General features: G+C 38.1%; 1 long non-coding RNA gene across 1 annotated transcript in view; it reads right to left on the bottom strand.

Annotated features, from left to right (window-relative positions):
• Positions 1–5,780: 5,780 nt before the first annotated feature.
• Positions 5,781–13,093, bottom strand: part of LOC104829555 — a 13,813-nt gene continuing 6,500 nt past the window's right edge. The window contains exon 5 of the long non-coding RNA XR_774143.1: positions 5,781–5,841. This is a non-coding gene — a long non-coding RNA (uncharacterized LOC104829555). The remainder of the gene's footprint in view (positions 5,842–13,093) is intronic.

The following is a 13,093-nucleotide window of genomic DNA, read 5'->3' as shown; positions in this document are numbered from 1 at the left end:
CTATAGGTGTTCGACCCATTTAATTCAAGTACTCACTGAAGTGAAAGGGACACCAGTCCCCATGGAAAGCCATGCTCTCTCAAGGTCGTTCCCCTGCCACGCTAACGTACCCATGGGGTGTGATCTTTGCATGTGGATACGAAGGCCATGGAGGATACCATCCGATTACGAGCTTGCCTGCCCCTACGGTAAAGGCCTCTCCTGAAGGAGGCAGGAGACAAAAGCTGAATTTCATAGGGCAGATGACCTGGGGCAGGAGGCGGCTTGTTTATCATCTCTCTCTGGAAGGATTTTCAAAACTCTTCATCTTTGAGAATCTCCCCCGTGGCTAATTAACCACAGAGAGAAACTACGTCTGCAGAGACCAGGAGCACAGGCCTCCTGTAATCTTGCAGAATCAGACACAGACAACTATCGGCTCATACAGTGGGGGTTTTATTACCAAGTATTACTGTAATAAACCAGATGTCAGCTCCAACTGAAATTATTTAATCTTGATAGAGACTTTTTTGTCAAATTACTGCAAATGCTTTTAGAGAGAACATGTATTTCAAATCATTGCCAGTCATTGTTTGTGAACTGAAAAGGGAAAGCTGATCTTTGGAGTCGCAGACTGCATTTACTGGAACCATAAGAGCAGTCTTTCCCTAAACCCTGGTGACTCAACATTGCCCACCACACACTAAGAATGTGGCCATCTTCTGCAGCTTTGCTTGTATTACCTTTTGTTGGAGCTGTGTTTGAGGAGTTACACCCTGATCATTCCCCTTCCTTCTAATTGGTTTCAGAGGTGCCAGGGATATTTCCTAAAAAAAAAAAAAAAAAATTTAAAATGCTCTCTGAATGGAGGAATTAAGACAAAATGTGTAACATTTCTTTGCAGGCTGTTGCATAACCTGGTATGTGAACAAGAAGATACAGCTGAGGACCAGAGTATAGAATATGACTAATACAGAGTAATTTACAATGTTTTCCTTATATAAAATATCTTTTTATATATATTAAAAATGTGTATATATATCTCTTTACATACGTAAAAATGGTTTCTTAACTGAGTTTAAAAAACCAATCCAGTACCGACTGAGTTTGGCCACATAGCTCAAACTGGGGTCCACTGCCTCCATTCGGTAAGCATCATAAGGTAAGCATTGCGAAAAGCCTTAGCACTGAACAGTATTATTCCAACCTGACAAGCTACTCCAGCATGAGCAGAACTGAACATAATAGGGCTCTGCGTGGTTATTTCTTTCAGTGAGGCTCTGTGTAAAGGTCTGGATTACAGCCTGTTAGAAATTATTACACTTGCTCAGAGAGTTCTTTCTCTGTTCTTTCAGCTATGAAAATGAGGATTAGCAAAAATGGAGAAACTGCTGCACTGTACACAAACTGTCCTAATGTATTTTTATCACAAAAGGCTATATATTTCTAGGCAAAGCAGTGTTCAGAGAAAAGGAAATATAGTTGTAAGCTACTTAAAGTACAAAGTTTTCTATTACAACAGTTACTAGTATAAAACATTACAGAAAATAAAAAGCTGAGTCAGGTGTAAAATCCATTTAAATTAATTGAAAGATCTCTTTTTTCAAAGACTTCTGGATCAAGCTCTGAATCACATGTGATATATAAACGTGATATACGAAACAACAATCTTTTTCTCTTAGCTAATAGAGAGAGTGACACTAATAAATATGTACCTGACCACTGGATATTAGAGTATTCAGAAATAATTCTTTATAAAATAAAAAGAATTCATACATATGCATGCCACATAATAAACTCTGTACTATAAACCCACACCTGGGTTAAACTTATTCATGAAATGGAAAGAATACCTGTAGATTTCTGTGGGCTTTTGGTTCAATGCATATGTTACTTTGTAAAAATTTCAATTTATGTGTCCTATACCACTTTACCATATATATCATGGTGAGAAAACTTGCCAAAAATAGTTACAAAAGCCTCACTGCTTAAAAACCAGACAAATGTCTAAAAGAAAGCTCCAAATAAACTGAAAAATTAAAGCAAAGTAGTTATCTTTCTTTTATAAGTAAAATAAACAAAATTACATACAAATACCTGCTGGAACTGCACATTGCTAACCATAGTAGATTTTGCTTGAAAAATCTGACTCAGTGACTTGTTCCTTAGGTTAGAGGAAAAATAAAGTAAATATAGCAGAACACACAAAACTTTCATGGAAAAACATCTGGTATGTTATATGTATGATATATGCATCTTGTGCTTCTGATATTTTTCAGTAATGGCAAAGGTAAAGTATCTGAGCCCCACCTTATGGAAATAGTTTCTAGGAGCTTAAATTTTAATGTATAGAAAAACTTCCCTGTTTCATTCACAAGCTAGAGCTGTACTCTGAAATCAAGAATTTCTGGTTGACACAAAATATTCTGCTGTCCTTTAGCAGCTTTTCGCTCTGAGCCAAAAAAAAAGGAGGAAAGAAAAATCATTTGCATCAGTCAGATTAGAAAGATAAATTGAAGGTGAGATTTGTGCTGCTAGGACTTGCTCCAGAGTACAATGAAGACAACAGAAAAGCTTTCATTTCCATCAGATCTTTAATATATTTTGCATAACATGAACAAAACTACTTTTTTTGTCAATCCTTTGCTAGGAGAGGCACTGCATTAAGACAACCATGGCATTCATTTCTTCCTCTTTAGGAAGTTCTTCATAACACAACAGTTCCTACGTATCCCAGCGTAAATGTGGGAAGAAGTTAAGTCATTGTGAGGAACAAAGTGGCTTTTCCCTACTGTTTCAAAGGCTAAAAGCAACTATATTACCAGTAAGAGAAAAATTCCAACAGAGGAACTGAGAAATAGTCATCCAGTGAATCAGCAAATCATACACAGCTGCAAGAAATGTTAATGGTAACCAAGGACAAAATAGACACAGCCAGTAAGACAATCACCTACCATTGCAGTGGTCTGTCTGGTTTCGCAGGGAAGCAGAGGATTCTCTTCCTCCAATTTTTAATCTAATACTTTTAGAAGTATTACATTCATTAGCAAAGAGAAGGCAAAGCAATGCACAAAAGCAAATACTAGTTACAGAAACTGTGTTTACTCTGTGTGTATATACGTACTTTTTCCTACTGGATAAGCCTTTTTGGTTTTTTTCTCCCCCTCAAAATTAGATTTGTGTTTGCATGGTATCTGCTTATACAGTAGTCAACCTTTCCTCACCCCAAGAACCTTTGAACCCACTGGCAGATATCAAATTTGATGTGCGGTGACAGTCTCACAAATACTAAATTCCTACACGGTGTGAACATCAGTGGCTGGTGAAGAAAAGAAAGGCAAAACAGTGCCCTCCGCGGGAGGAAAGCCCACGGCATGAACTCCACAGCAGGCTCCCATTTGTCCAGTGAATCATTGTTCCTGCCCAAGCAGCAGTTAAGTTACCCTGTGAAGAACTGGGCATCAGGTAAAGGAATAGAGGGGGGAACTGCAGGGAAAGGAGAAGGGACAGCTGAGGCTTCGAAAGTGGTGGAGACAAGGGAGCAGACTCTAAAAGCATAATACACAAGCCCATAGGAAATCAAGCTTCATTAGTTTTGCTGTCCACAGAGCAAATTGTTTACATTGGGCTGCTGCTAACACTGATGCCACCGAGTATGTGCAAAAACATGATGACCTTGATCCTGTCATAAGCTCCACTGCTACAGACTGGAGAGTGTACAAAGCCCCGATGACTGACTCCAGGCAGGAACTAGAGACAATTTATGCAATTTAGCCCCTGAACCTGCAATGAATTCTGCATTGGCCTGTCTTCACAGGGGGAGGGAAGGTTAACTGGCCAGGGCTTTGAGATGGATCTGCTTAGACCGTCTCTTATAGCCAGGTCCCCAGAAAAGACCAAACTTCTAAAACTTAAACAGCCCCCACATGCACACACATTTTATTCTAAATAAAAACTAGGAATGTTAAAATAAAAATGCAAATTGACTAGGGCAGGGAGAATAGTTAAAAATGTGACATACACACCCACGTCCTCTGCCCACTATGTTCTGGCAGGATGGGTCCTTGGTTCTACACTTAGCTTCTATAATACAAATGTATGCCTTCTATGCTGTATTCTGAATGTACTAAATAACTATTGAGCCTAACAGGTTTTTTAATAACTGCAGGTATATGACTGAGGGATGGCAAACTGACCAGTTCTCTCTGATCCCTAGGAAGTTCCTTCTATCCCTACTGAGAGCAAGGGGTTGAGCAAATACTGGCATTCAAGCAAGAAATTCTTTTCTATCATTGTCCTTTAAGTCCACAAAAAATCACATATAGGGTCAGATATCCCTGCTTTCCTAATTACTAGTCAATGACTTGAGGTCGATGGGAATTTGAGTTCTCGGCTTTTGACTAAATTAAGTTTCTGAGAATAGCTTTTAAAGGAAATACAATACCACTGCACAGCAAAATATTCCCTGACCAAAACAAATTTTAATTGAGGTTCAGTATTCTACATATTGAAAGATTGTTCAAGAAAATTACTTCTGATTTTACACAGCATTATATATTCTTCTCCTTTAATCCAAGGACTAACTCTCACCATTTATATTGCTAAAAAAAATGATGATGGCTCAAAGCAGTTTTTAACTGAACTAGGTTTTTTTGAATCAGATACAAGCACAGTCATATCATCTTATCTCACTGATTAAATTCAGGTCTTCTAAGATGTAGCTTTGTAAACCTAAACCAAGACTAAGAAGACAGGCATTTTTATTTACTACAGGCAAATGTGATTTTTGATGAAAACTACTTGAGTGACACAAGCAGCAAAACAATCTTTTCTACTGAGGACACAATGCATCAAATTCAGGCTAAGTCTAGCTGCTGACTTCAGAGGCCTCACATTTAATTCTCTGTAGGGCTGAATTTACCTCATTATAAATAGGAGCAGTAAATGTCACTTTTCATACAGAAGGGAGTCACAGTGTTAGCCAAGCCATCTAACCTCTTTCCCCAGAAAGCAGACTGATCTTTTTTATTTTGTATTTCATCTCAGGACCTCCACCATAACTGATGGGCTAATCTGTTTTAACTTCTTGGTTAATATGAGAACATCCAAGCGATACTGGTAATTGAATTCAGTTTCAAGGTGAATTTCAAATAGTCTCCCCTCCCCAAAGTGTGAAAACAATGAGAAATTTACTGATGCCCTTCTCAAATTCTCAAGATGATATTCCTCACTATAAAGAACAAAGGACCTTAGTACTTAAGTGTCAGTAGGAGGATTGCCCTAGGCTTCAGTTACACCGAAATTCAAAGCTGTATCTCTGATCAAAAGTGATCCTGAAATAAAAAGAACCTTTTTAGACAAATAGAAGCCCTCATCTATTTAAAATGTGTTTAGGACAGATAAACTATGTTGTCAGTCATGCCATGGAATAGTAATAGCAGCTTTAATATTCTCTGATAATATTAGAGAATAAACTAATGTTTCCATTTTTGTATTCAGATTTCTGTCTGGAAATAAAAATCATTAGTAACATATAAGAAATGTTCTAGGTGTTTTCTTTTTAGGGCTATCAGTGCAATGTGAGATACAGACTTCATGTAATGGTACAAATTCTTTCAGAAATATTGTTCACCTGTTTCCTACAATGTCCCGATAATCACAATGTATTTAAGATAGGACTTAACATACTGTAGTATTCTCAGTGGAAAGCTTCAGAACATCTGTTTATTTCAGAGACTGAAGTTGAAGATAAAAATAAGACAAACAAAATCTCAGAAGATATTAATAGTTTCATACTTACCGAGCTCATTAATAAATTCATTGGATTCCTCCCCAGCAATGTTTCTTTTCCAAACCTGGAAACTAAATTGTTGACAGTGAAAAAAACCAACATATGTTTAGTTTTCAACAGAATGTTAATTTAGGTTTGAAGAACCTGATTCTGCAGTGTGTATTGGCCTAAACTTCTATTAAAACCAATGACAGCTGGAGACACACTTCAAGCAAAGACCAGGTCCTACATTAGTGGTATGACATTGTATTTGGCAAAGACTGAGAATGTATAGCTTACGTCAAGCTAGTTGCCATGATGTAGCTACTGTGAAACCCAGCCTGGTTTCAGGAGGTAGCTTCTCTTCAAAACAGAAACACATCACAGAGAAAGTTTGTTCCTTTCATTTAATGTCTTATTTTACCTACAATCACCAAATCATCTTTCTCACAGTCACTCTAACAGTCGGAAGATAAGAAAATGGACCTCAGCTATATGTATGTGGCTGGAGGAATAATACCACTCCCATGTTACCAGTTTTCAGTGCAGGACAACTACTTGTTCTTCCAAAGTCTGTTTGGAAGCGTCAGCAGGATCTAAATGACCTTACAAAGGGAGTACTCAAAGAGAAACAAAGGGATATTAGACTGTTTCCCAGTTTTGACTTTTTCACTGCCTTGCTGGACAAGGACAAGGTTTCAAACATATGCTAAGACACTTCATTAAAGGCAAGGCATTTTGGAGGCCAAGTGGAAAAAGGGAACAAACTTGATGAATGCTACCAATTCAGAGTGCATGTGTACTGCCAGAAATTATGGTGTAAAAGTTATACATTCTGATTTAGTGGCTCTACAGTGTATAAAAGAGTAATTGCCTCTTGTGTTTTAGCTTCACAGTAAGGAACGGCAAAGTGCCGCCTTCTCACATCATTGAACTGTGAGCTCCCGGAGACGGAGCTGGACGTCATTCTGTGCTTGGCACTGTGACCAAAAGTGCCACCTGATTCTACCTGGCTATTTTTCACTGCTGCACAAGGAGCACGGGTTCCTCTGCTGTGGTTAATAAAGCATTTCAAACTGAGTACTTCCACTCTTGGAGACATCTGAAATCTCAATCCACATCCAAATTTTTCAGCTAATCTTTTACAATATTTCCATTCTCTTTGTCTCTTGCAGATTGTGATCTATTTATAACAGCTTAGCTATTTCTAAACCTTGAGAAGACAGAAACTGATGTGTCATTGTAAGGATATGCCTTTGAAATGGTTGGGTGGGAAAAGAAAAAACCACAGGAGGGTGACAAAAGCAGAAAAAATAGTCTTTGTCTATGTAACAATATTAACATTTTTTACCTTTTTTTCTATGCCATATCTCATGACTTCCTAAATCAGCACATCAACTATGAATTCTAAGTACCTATGCTTTTTAAAGTAATTTACTATATTCCTTTTCTTTTTTCCCCTCTCTTCCCCTTGTTCTACTAATAGTTGAGAAAAGGTCTGTTGCCTGCAGGGTTGGACAATTTTATCTGCTTTTAGGATGTACAACCTAGCTCCCTGAGGATTTCTTATATTGCTACAATGTGCTGTTAACTGTTTAGTACCAGAAGGTTCAAAACTGCCAAAGTACTTATGAGGGGAGGAAAAATAAAAAAAGATTATAAGTGCAAAACCCATTGCAAAGCAAGAAAGAATTCTATTTTAGTATAATATATGGATTTTTTTTCACACAGAGAGAAATTCAGACGTGGATCCCATATGAATTATAGGAAAAAATCAGTATGGTCTCCTTATTTCAAAAAGAATATATTAGAGTTGGAAAAGGTTCAGAGAAGTATGCTTAAAAGTTTGGAATGACTTCTCTGCCTGGAACAGCTGAGTAGCCTAGTATACACCAGTCAGGAAAAGAGGCAACTTAGCAGGCATATAGCAGATTTACAAAGTCATGAATTGGAGAAAGCAGGTTAATTTACTCTTTCTTCTCATACACGGATTAGGGCACATCAAATGAAGCTAGTAGGAGACATGTCCAAAGCTTGCAAAGATATTGCGGATGCTAGAAGTCTGTCAAGTTCCAAGGGAGGCTGGACAAATGCATGGAAGAGAAATCCCCAGGCTACTAGATGGAAAAATAAAATAAAAAATGCCACAACATCCAACTCAGGAGTCCCCTGAGCTGAAAACAGAGTGTGAGACATGTTTGCCCTGTTCTTTTCCCCATGCAGCCCCTTAGGGCTGGTTTTGGGAGATGGTGTCCTGGGCTAGACAGTCCTTCAGTCTGACTCTGCATGGTTGGTTTTATGTCTTTCTGTTTCTAAGAGCTGTAATCTTCTGGGGAACAATTAAAATACATAAGAATAAAAATAAATCAATAGTTCTCAAACATTTTGTACCACAGTTTATTTCCCCTTCAGTTGTTCAAAATATTGTGCATTCTTATAATTAAATGTTTCAAGTAAACACTAGATCCGCTTTTGCAGATCACCTTTGGGTCACTGATGGTTTCACGGACCTTTGAGTTGCGTAGGCTACCATGTAATAAGTGCTACTAACCCTCATGCTTTGCCTTAAACAATAGCTTATAGATGTACTGAGTTAGGAAGGCATTTTTCCTATTCTGCAGAGCCAGTCTAATGTACTTAAAACAGTAGCATTTCCTACTAGTGCAGGTCCATCAGTATATGAGTGACAGAAGGAGAAGCCAGAGCAAGCTATCAGCAACTGGCTCCTTCCTGACATCAGTCATATCTAAGTCAGAAAAGCAGTTGTCAAATGTGCCTTGTGTCTTCCATAGCCTTGGCCATTTATAACAGCAACAGCAGGGAATGTTAAGGAAAGCCTAAGATCTCGGTTCCTTCTTTCTTTGTAGCATGTGTGCTGAATAATAGCACTACAAAGACTGCAAATGCCATCAGCTGTGAATTGTAGGGTTTTGTGTTATTCAGGTTGTAGTGGAATAAAAAAGTTAAACAATTACCCTAAACACTATGGAGGACAATTGCGAATCAGCCCTTCCAATGCCTAAAAACCCTTCAGATGACACTCTCAGAAGTAAGACTTCTGATCTTGAAAATTCTCTGGTAAACTGGATTATTTATAATTTCCATTGACAAAAATGAGAATGCGTATGGACATACATGTACATGACACATAGGTTGCCTGTCTACCTTGTATGTCTCTCTCACTTTCTAAATTAATCATTTAAGCATCAACTACCATTCCAAATAGTAATACTGGAGAAGAATTTTTAAAGACCTCAAACTGCAATGTATTTTAAATTTTGACCCAACACCACAGAATTTTAAGTCAATGCAGTATCATTAAAATGGAATGCAGTAACTGGTTACAAAACCTGTCTTATCTTACCTACCTTTAGATTTATTAGCTAAACAAAACTGCTAAACCTTTGGACTCTGAGCTGGGTGGGGGTGATCTCTTTGCAACAACAATGGCTGAACAAATATATATACACACAAGGCTCAAAAGGAGGAAACACATATTGGAAGGTTGGCTACTAATTAACTCAGGCCTATCTGGGAAATGGAGAGAGAAAGTGAACTTAACTACAGTTTCAACTCTATGGAGTTGAACTTTCATTTAGCTATTTACTGAGCTGAAGCACTTTAAAAACATGGCTGAGCTATAGTTTTTTTTATGAGATAGGTAAACACTGCCCACATTCTACATGTTAGATAGGTGTGAAAGATTAACACAGATCTGCAAACAGTTCCCCTTCCCGGACAAGAAACGTGAAGGTTACACAGCATGGGTCACCGAAATCTTTCGCAAAAAGTTTCCAGGTATTTAAGATGAAGTGGCATCTTCTAGGGAGAATGTTTTCCTTCATCTTCTAGAAATAATTTAATATATTCCTGAGACATCTGCTTCTGGTTGTTATTACGCAGTGACAAAGTCACAATCCGTTGTTGCAGTCATTTTGTAGTGAGGAATTATGTTACTTACAAGCATTATGACTGCTTATTGTGAATAACTAACAAAAGCAAACAAATTACTGTGAAACAGAGAGCTGACTGCTTGTGCAAATACCTACAACCTCCTGAAACTGCATACTGGAGGACCTGACAGAATTTTGGGCTTTTTACTTCCGTAAATACTAGACTTTTTTTACTTAAAAAATGAAGAAGGTGGGAAATTCTCAGATAGGTGGGAAATTTCCTCAGAAGAAAAGATAATTTAAATACTTTTGAGGAAAGGAGTGTGGCTGAGTGAGCGCATTTTAATACGGCATGGCTTGCTTTGTCCTGTGCTAAAAAAAAAAAAATCCTCATTTTCTTCTGTAGAGCTGGGTAGCAGCTGATAAGTGGCAGCACTACAGGCTTGCATGTGAAGGAGCAGTCAGATTATTTGTTCAGAAAGAAAAAACATGCACCCATCCCTTCTAACATACATACAAGACCCTGGTCAGATATCTGTTTATAACAGTTTACAGAACAGCTTTTCTTTTCTTTTTTAAAGAAGGGGAAAATATATTCCATGTGTTGATTTGTAAAGCAACACAGAAATTCAAAGCATGTGGTATCTGAATCCTCTTCCTCTGGACCGCATAATCCTGCGTCATTGTGCTATGTGGCATTATCTGGTATATGCACTGCAAACATATAGATAAAGTATACTTACTCTTTAGCTCAATAATAGGAGCTATCTTTTGTGCAATGACAAGATACCATTTGTTATCACCACTGTATAGCATCTTACTGTTTCCACTATAAAATTAATGTTGATATTACAATGAGATGGTAAATGTCACTTTCTTCACTTCACAGAAGGGAAAACTAAAGCAGAATAGTGAAAAAGCTACAAACTTATTTTCAATGCCTGCTTCTTCTGACTATTTAAAGAATGTTGAAAATTGTATGTTGCTATTGTAATTAAGATGGCAGACAGCTGTGCCTGCAAAAATTCAGCTGTCTCTTACTAGGAAGAGACTAGTTGATGGTGAATGTTCCAAAAGGCTCGCAAAAGCTACAGGGATGCTAGTGGTGGCACAGGAAAAGGAATGCACAGTCCAAATGTATTTCATGATTCTCCTGCTCAGTCATGGGGAAAAAAAAGATTTCCATTAACATTTCAGATTGAAATTGGATTTTTCTTTAATTTTTTTTTTAACATAAAGTTTCTGCTTTCTTAGAAAATTGTTTAACTTTAGCATAAAACAAACAAAAGACATTTCTTCTTGGTGCTGGCCAAAACTTTCTCCTCTTGAATTGTTTTTTAGGCTACAAATGTCAATAAAATCACTTTTCAAAGTGTCTTCAATTTACGAAATAATGTCCCAGGCTAATTCCACATGGTGCTACGTCTCCTAGGCAGAAGCGCAGCCTTTAATTCAAGCAACAGATTTGTGTGCTTTAATATCTTGGCAGGTCCCAGATTGAAACCCTGCTGTTAATTCCTGCAGTTAACCATACAATAAAGCATCTTCTCACTCCTAGAGCCTGAAGAAGTGCTCTTAGCAACAGTTCTATAAGGTAGTGCCTGCATTTTTCTTGGCAGACAGAGGTGTGTCAAAGTATGACTAAATCACACTGTGTTGCATGTTATTTCTGAAATAATTATATATTCCCATATACTGCTCTTAGCAGCATGAACCTCCATTCCAGTCTGCTATTGCAGAGACAGAGCAAGAGAGAAGGAGGGACTGTCCAGGTCTGGACAGGAGAACCAGTGGCATCATGAAATCCACGGGGCAGACAGAAGACTGAGATTACAGAGAGGAACTAACAATACTAGAGACATGCATTTCCTGTGAACAACTTAGATCTATATTGTGCCCTGCCACAGCTGCCACTGCCTTTCTTCACTGAGCAGTATATCACTGGGGAAGTATATCCACTGAATGAGGGCTCCAGGAACCAAGTACTCCATCCCTGTCACTTCCACTCCAAGTTTGTTTATGATCCAGGATGACTATATTTCTTTAAAAAAAAACAACAAACAAACACTTTCCCTTCTGACTTGCTACACATCCTTTCCACCAGGTTAATAATTATACACAGAACTGGTAAATTGAGTTGCATTGAAGCTAGCATTTGCTCACAATTACCCCATATTGGAGGCTGGTAATTTATACTCACAAACAGAATGTATCTGCAGCAATGAATGATATATGCTTATTTTTTAATAGCTTAAAGGCCTCTATTTATTCTGCTGGCATATTTTTTTCCTCATTTTTAAGTTCTCCAATCTGCTCTGCTGTCCTTTGCATCATTTGTGGCATTAAATGAAATATCTTTCCCTAGGCAATGTTCTTCAAAGGCATTATTTTATGAACAGTTCTAGTTGTACTCCAGAATTAAATAAAATAGAAAGAAATTTTGAAAAATATTCTTAATATTGACTTTAAAAATCAAATGTAGATCTTTTCAAGTGAAAATTAATACCTGTGCGAGGTGTCAGATGAGTAACATAAAAAGATTTGAATACACACACATCCATTTAATAAGATACTGACTGTCATGCTGTCAGGCAGACTGCCCTGCTGAAGAGCCTCACTTTAATTTAGAGCAACAAATTCTTAAAATAAACATCTGAGGTCCTCTCTCTACTAATCATATCCCTGGACTGTCAGAAAGCTACTAATTAGCATCAAATGCTTTCTACTTCATTCACTATGATTTTGACTGAAACAAAATGAGCTAACTAGGCGTTCACTACAATCCCTGAGAAGGAATGTTTTGATACCAGATGGTTCAAGACCAAAGTGTGTGACATTCCAGCTGAACAACAGATAAAACAGGGAGGCCAACAGGAATGTTATATACAGGACTGAGCTCCTAAAATAGATTTTTAATGATTCTAAATGTTTGGGGTTTTTTTACTGCTTCTTGAATAATATCATTCCACCACAATAGATCATACGAGGAAAATTTCAGGCTAACAGTAGTTGGCAAGATAAGTGTGATGGGTTGACCCTGGCTGGACGCCAGGTGCCCACCAAAGCCGTTCTATCACTCCCCCATCCTCAGCTGGACAGGGGAGAGAAAAATATAACAAAAAAAGCTTGCGGGTCGAGATAAGGACAGGAGAGATCATTCACTAATTACCATCACGGGCAAAACAGACTCAGCTTAGGGAAAATTAGCTCACTTTTTATTACAAATCAGCCAGAGTAAGGTAAATGAGAAATAAAACGAAATCTCAGAACACCTTCCCTCCACCCCTCCCTTCTTCCCGGGCACAACTTCCCTCCCGGATTTCTCCACCAAGCCCCCCCCAGCGGCACAAGGGGGACAGGGATGGGGTTTACGGTCATCACATGTTATTTTCTGCCGCTTCACCTCCTCAGGGGGAGGGCTCATCACGCTCTTCCCCTGCTCCAGCGTGGG

This window comes from Haliaeetus leucocephalus, unplaced genomic scaffold (genome assembly GCF_000737465.1).
Source record: "Haliaeetus leucocephalus isolate CR32 unplaced genomic scaffold, Haliaeetus_leucocephalus-4.0 Scaffold1, whole genome shotgun sequence".
Taxonomy (NCBI): domain Eukaryota; kingdom Metazoa; phylum Chordata; class Aves; order Accipitriformes; family Accipitridae; genus Haliaeetus; species Haliaeetus leucocephalus.
Note: the sequence above shows the minus strand (reverse complement) of the source record. Positions and strands in the feature narration are given on the sequence as shown.